Here is a 7,420-nt window from a genome sequence, read left to right as displayed (position 1 = left end):
GTGTGTGTGTGTGTGTGTGTGTGTGTGTGTGTGTGTGTGTGTGTGTGTGTAGAAGTTGTATCTATATTGTTTCACCATCTGTGCACACATATGTGTCAAACGGTCAGACACAAATATGTGTATGCCTTGCCACATTCCTGCCATCTGACTAACCACATTCCGGCCATAGCCTAGCAATTAAAAGCTGTTACCTCCAAAGCCCCACCACAAAGCCAAGCTCCACAGTGAACTAAGAGCACGGAAAGCCCATTAAAATGGGAAGTGCATGCCAGCTTCTTAATCGAAACACATGTAAGCCATTAAGAGTACACTTTGAATTCTTCTCTGTGTGCTAAGGGGAAGAAACACGACACAGGGAGAAAGAGCCAGAGACAGACGTCGACGTAGAGGGAAAGTTTGGGGTTCTCATCTCTCTTTATAGAACTTCAAAGTAAGAAACTGAGGGAACGAAGAGGAGATATTGGGGGGAAGGAAACTTTGAAAAACATGGGGGAAAGTACAGAGAAAGTGGGGGTGTTGATTAGTGGGATGGATGACGGTATATATAGTCTGCTTCTGCACTGATTCCACACTGCTGGGACTTAGCATCCTAAATTCCCACCCTTCCACATCTTTCAGATGGTTTAGCTGGGGGGATCTTTGAATTCGGCCCCTATGGCGGCAGCCCGGGTGGCAGCCGGAGGAACACTCTTTTCTGATGCTGTTTGGAAGTGGCGGGGATCACAGAAGACCACTTCTGAGAACTGACTCACTGCGAGGGCTTTCGTCTGTCTCGCTGTCTGTCTGCCAAGTGAATCCAGCCCTTGTAGTTCTGCGATATATCAGAGGCAACAGTTCCTTCTTGCATTTTGGTTCTTTTGTAGACCAAATGTTGTTCCTTTTGTATGCTTATTCTGTCAATCTTTTCGCTCTCTCAATTTGCTTTCACAGTCTGAGAAGCTCTTTCTGTGCTTCTCCTTTACCTACTGCATCTGCATTATTTGCCCTCTTCTACATTTTGTCATTTGAATTCAGCCTCCCACTGTCTGTCTCTTGTTGTTATATAAGAGAGCTCTGCATCATACAAACATGAAAGCATATACAGAAAAATGCATCTTCACAGTAAAAAGCAATTAGCATTCACAGACCACAACACTGATATGTGGTGATCACTTAGACCAATATCTTTTTGACATTTTTAAAGCATTTTTTTTGGTGCCACCATTGTTTTCATTTATTTTGTCTTTGCTCTGCTTTTTTTCCATCTTTGCTGATAACTTTATGTGTTCTCTTTGAAGATGTTCTCTCACTCAATATTAGCTATATTTATCTTAGACAAGTATCTCCCTTTCAGCTGTCTCTCCTATCTCTTGGTTTTATCTAAAACATGTCTTTTACAATTCTTTTTCTCATTCTCTTTAAAATTATTTTTTCTGTTCCACTTTCGTAGTCTAACTAACTCACTCCCTGTTTATTTCTCCATTGAGTTTTCTCTTTCTTTCCCACTAACTAATGCTGCTTACCTATATGCTAACCTTTTTGCTAGCTAATCTTACAACTGACCTTGTAACCACAATTATCTTTGGGAGGTTTAAAATTTGAAACAAATTCCCAGATCTTTTAACAAGTCAAAATGGGAAAGAGTGTGGAACATGCCATTCAGGTAACACACATGTTGCAAAAACTGAAAATATCTCTTGCAGTCACTGGGCAAGAGGCCAGTGACTAAACAGATGCTAGTCCACCACAGGGCAACACAACAAGTATGCACACACACACTCACCCACTCTCAATGTATGGTGGCCAATTATCCTAACATGGATGTTTTTGGACTGTGTGAGGAAGCTCATGACAGCTGCTACACAATAATTAGCAATTCCCCTGTTCCTTGTTCCAGCAATCACCTCCTCAGTACTTACATTCAATGTGCTTCCTCAGAATCTGTCAGATCCTCCTGATGTGCATCCTACTGAGCTCCACGTTGTGTCTCTGTGTTTACTCTTTGCATTACACTGTTTGGTATTTTGTCTTTCACACATTTTATTTTATTTATTTGATTAAACACCCTTTTGATCCTTCCTGCCTCCTCCTGCCCGTATGTCACTAATTGGTGTATTGCAAACAATTTTCACTTTCATTTTATTAAAAACATTTCCGAAGAAACTAATGATTCTGCCCATTTTCACTGACAAGCTTTCATGTGTTTGGTTTAATTTAAACGTTCTAACATTCATTGTTTGACGAGAACTTCTTAATCCATTTGAAACTCAGAATCCTCAGATTTAGATATGACTCTGTAAGCACTGTTATGTGTTTCTGCCCTTCACAAAGCACCTCGTGTTTCCTTGAATCCTAGACTCCAAGGACAACTGTCAAGCCCATAGTTTTTTACTATGAAGCAACAGTGATGTAAGTTCTGCTGAATGGGATTTGACACTGTCTTCTCAAAACTAATAACGCATTTTCTAGAAAAATTGATCCCCTTGAAATTAGAGCATGATTCTGCAAAATTTCGCAAGTGGAACAATAACACATGTAAAAAAATCTCTCACACTACCACAGCTCTTCCAATTACTGATGTAGCTTGTCGTCGTAACTTTTTCATTGCCTTTCTGTCGATCTGAGAGAGGATTGTGTCCAGAGTATTTGGGGAATCTGAGATATGTGGTTTCCTATTCTGTTTGAGGTTAAATTTCTGAATGAAGGCCCCTTCTCTTAAGGCAAAACAATCAAAATACTGCAACTTTAAACAAACAGAGTACATTTTCTGGTACAAAACTTGTCTGGTTCGACACATACCTAAGGAAGAGACACTTCTTTGTTTTAATGGGTAACTTTTTATTGGAGTTGAGAAAAATTAAGTGTGGGGTATTCAAAGGCTCCACCTTTGGTGTCCATCTTATATCTGCATGCTCCTAGCCCATTGTATTACCACTAATAAGATAAGTTACCATATCTACACAGTTTATATATTGTAAAATTTTTGAAACACTGACCTCCTTCAAATTAACACTTACAAAAAACCATTTGTTTAGAGCTGCTTTTGGTAAATAACTGGAACATCGTAAAATTGTAGTCTGTCTTTAAACTTGTTGTTTTCCCTTACTTTGCCACTTTGCCACTTTGCCATGTAAAGTTTTGGTTTGTTGTTTTATTCTCCTTCTAGTCATGAAAAGCACTTTGAATTTTCATTTTGCTTAAATTGCTTAAATACAAATAAACTGCCTTACCTTGCTGAGATGGGAAACTGACCAAACATAAAGGGAAATCGTAACTATTTAATGACACAGCTGATGAATAATGGATTTACAGGGAGGCAGTGATCATATGTCCAAACTATGTTACTATAGTACATGTAATAGTGCAGCATACGTGTGCATTTGTGCATATGTGTGCAGTGCACCCGCAGGCAGACACATGGGAGCCGGAGGAGCAGTGAATATTACAGAGGAGTGGACCACAGAGGAACCAGGCCCATTTCCAACAGACAGGCCCCACTCATAAATTTTCTCTGACGCCTCTCTCTTCTGACTCTCTTGTTCTTCCTCCATCACTCTGTCCTTTCTCTTCTTTCTAATTTGAATGTATATCTGCTTTGTTTCGCTCTGTGGTTTACATGTCTTTGTCTCCTAAAAGCTGGGGGAAATAAGTTATCAGCTTTGAAAGATTCAGAAACCGCAATCAGCATGGTTTAGGCTAGATAGGATGGGCTCTTGAACTAATTTAGGGAAAGACTGTAAAATGACCCAAGCATATTTCTGTGGCTGTTCAGCAATACACCCCACATTTTAACTATGGTGTGGTTAAGAGAGATCTAATTTTTTTGGCTTTTCGGACAACTTTCCTATACATATTTTTATTATTATTCATGCACAAGGCAAGATTTTTTATGGATTTTACACTTTATTTAAATACATGGGAAGAAAATTGCATTAACAACCCTAAACCATCAGCAGCCTTCACTCATCATATGCTAGTGCTAAAAGGTGTAGCATATTCTTCCTACTAACTCCACCCTTCTGACTGTTAAGGAACTAAGAAAAGATTTTGTGTCAAATTTTCTACCTTTTTTCTTGCTGTTTTAAGAGATGTAACAAGTGTGATAAGACCCAAATGAACCAGTAAAATCTACAATTCATGAGTGTAATCCTCCACTGATTTGTTACTTAATGTCAGATAACAAACAATAGGACATCACAGTAGTAATTTGATGGTTTTTTTTTAGTTTAGTTTTTTTTTTTTTTTTTGGAAAATGCATTTCTGTTTTTATCTGTTGAGTTTCACTCTTAGGTCACAGCATTACAAGACTGCACTGATAAGTAGAGTTTGTGAAACACACAACCTATACCCCAGAATTATGCCAGAACAAGCTTAAAAGAGTAAGAGGGAAACAGAAAACAGAAGTTTTAACAAAACATTGAAGTATTTTATAAATGAAATGCAGGTGTTCTCAGAGATCTTACTTTTAAACTGTAGAATCAATTTTGTTTTAAAGTGTTCCTTTCTTATTGTAAATTTTCCTTATTAAATTTAAACTTAAATCTGACAAAGTTGGAGATGTGCTGTTTATTTAATTACCCAATGAATATATATATATATATATATATATATATATATATATATATAAGTATTTAGATTACATTTATATTAAAGATTTCTATTTATATTAAATAGGAATATTTTTCCAACGTCTGTTGCTGCCAGAAACAGGACAAAATCTTTATTTTATTTAGCTTTTTTTATTATTTCTTGCTATTATCTTTGACTGTTGTTTATAGTAATTATTTAGTCATATTCTTTGGCCCAGTTGGCTTTATTACTTGCTTTGTAAAATATAAGACAGGGGATTATAGTTGTGTTTTTTAGGCCATTTCAATGAATGAGGAGAAAAGACAATGGGGAATTTTCATCTATCTGCTTCAGATAAATGATTTCATTTGGAAGGTTTGGTACACAATGATCCTCTTATCCAGAATGAGTTACCAACTACAACGTCTCCCCGAGGAGCATCCAATTTTGAAGAGCCCGGTGGTCCAGTAGTTACCATCAGCACACTTTAAACGAGCAGTAACACACACACACACACACCCACGCACACACATACGCACATACGCACACCCCCACGCACACACACAGACACATGCATACATACAGTGTTACTTTTCTCATGCATTATAACTGACTCGTTGATTATGCTTAACTGGATTCAAATTTACTATCTCACTTTTGGAGACAAGTCTGCTAGAACCATTACCATTGTACTTCCTCAGTTTGATGCATTTGAAACATGTTAGTCCTATTAGGCCGCACTAATTCAGCAGGTGGACGGATTTTAGTGCATGTGGAGGGTAGAACATAGATTAAAATCAATCATTTTTATCCCACCTTTTGTTTGAAAATGTTCACCTAGTTCAACTAGATTAACTGGGGCTGCAATATTGTTCTGTCACCTGCTCACTGCTAACAGAAACAACCTCTGGCAGGTGGCAGAACAAGCACAATACTTAAATACAGGAGCGTTAGCTGAGCATCTATATGTTATGGAAGTTTATTCAATTTTTTTTACTAAAAGCAAAGCAGAAAAGAATAGAATAGTACAGAGGTTTACAGATGCACATTTGACAAAGGCATCTGCAAAACAAGCCGTTTGTGTATGACTGCAATAATTGTAACTTTTATTTGATAAAGGCTAAAGTGACTCACATTATATGACAGCATAAGAATATCTGCAACCATTCCTACCATTGCTGAGTGAGAAAATCACACTTTTTTAAATTTTGTACCACAACTTCTACAGAAGATAAAACACTGAGCATTGAGAATATAAATTGCAGAAGGTGGTGCGCAAAACAATACTTTATTGCTCCTCACTGCCTCTTGGTTTACTTTTGTTTTTTTCTTCTTAGACAGCGTCCATCTGTCCACCTTGATGTGCTCTCCTTTTTTCTCAGCAGTTAAGGTGTCAGGGACTCTCAGATCTTTTCACCATGCAAAATGAGTTGTGAATGGCAGAAATGAGACTGATTTTAATCAGAGCCTATAATTACATTGCTGCTGTTGCTGTGACTGATGCTGACAGCAGCCAGTCTTCCTATCTGTTTGTCCTTCAAACCATGTCTCCTTTTTTTCTTGCATCAAACCTGTCTCACTATCAGCTGGAAGTTGTCTAACTCTGCTTTCCACTCCCTTTCTAACATTTATTCTCAGACTCCTTTGCTGCCCGACAAAGCATTTAATTTAATTATACTTTGTTAAAATGTGGACATTTCTGTTTGGTTCCTATGTATTTCCTTGCACAGTGTTATCTTGAAAATTACTTCTCTTTCACTTCCAAATGTGTAGTCTGAACCTAGCTCAGATTAAGATGATGTCCTGTTACATGTTGAACATGCTCAAAAAACCTCCAATGTGGCTGAATTAAAACAATTCGGTAAATAAAAGTAGGCCAAAATTCCTCCACAGTGATGTAAAAGGCTCATTGCAAGGTGTACCAAATGTTTGATGGCAATTCCTGCTAAGGGTTATTAGTTTTTAGATTAAGGAGGCAAATAACTTAGACCTATTTTCCCATAGTAAATAATATCATTGGGAAACTTAATTATTAACTTGGTTTGACCTGAAACGTGTATAAAAATGAGTAAATAAACAGGAAAATTGTTGCATCGTACTGTATGTTATTCAAAAAGAAAATTTTTTGAATAACGTACAGCTGAAGCTGAATAAGCATGCAGCTGAAGTTGCATGCTTTATGAAAACTCATAAAAAACAAAACAACAAAAATTTATATAAAGGTAAAAGAATTAGTCTTAGTATAGTGTAGCTATACCCAGAATCCTTATGTATAGTGTCCGGCCATGTATGGCTACAGACACTAAAATAAATTATACAACTACAAAAGATTAAGTGAGCCTTTATAAATCTCTAATTATGTTTTAAGAGTTTATTTTAATTGAACATTTAAACGCAGAACTAAGAAAACTGAATAATTAATTGTCCAATCTTTTTTTCTTACTTTGCATTACCCCAATTCATAAATCATACAGTTTTAATTAGCTAATTTATAATTAGCTTTATAATTTGATATAGCATTGAGATATTAAGAAATAAAGGTCAGTAGGCTAAATGTTGATAATTAAAATTATTTTCAACACATACCGCAGTCTAGCGGATTCACCCCCTTGTTTAAAGACCCTTGTATTCTATTTTAGATAAAATAACAATACATTGATTCTTTGTCCTTAAATATGCCGATAATATGTGATTAAACTTAATTCAAGAATATAAGAGCAACACGAGGTGAAGTTGCTGCTTTTTGGGTTTCTAGGTTTTCTGAGGAGAAACTTAAAAACTATCTGACAGTAATGTCCAGAGGTGAAAGTAGTTTTAAATTCTTGGGGGTACTATGACCAAAAAATAAATAAGTAAATATATATGTGTATAT

The sequence above is a fragment of the Poecilia reticulata genome, linkage group LG16 (assembly GCF_000633615.1).
Source record: "Poecilia reticulata strain Guanapo linkage group LG16, Guppy_female_1.0+MT, whole genome shotgun sequence".
NCBI classification, from domain to species: Eukaryota; Metazoa; Chordata; class Actinopteri; order Cyprinodontiformes; family Poeciliidae; genus Poecilia; species Poecilia reticulata.
This window is presented reverse-complemented; position numbering follows the sequence as displayed.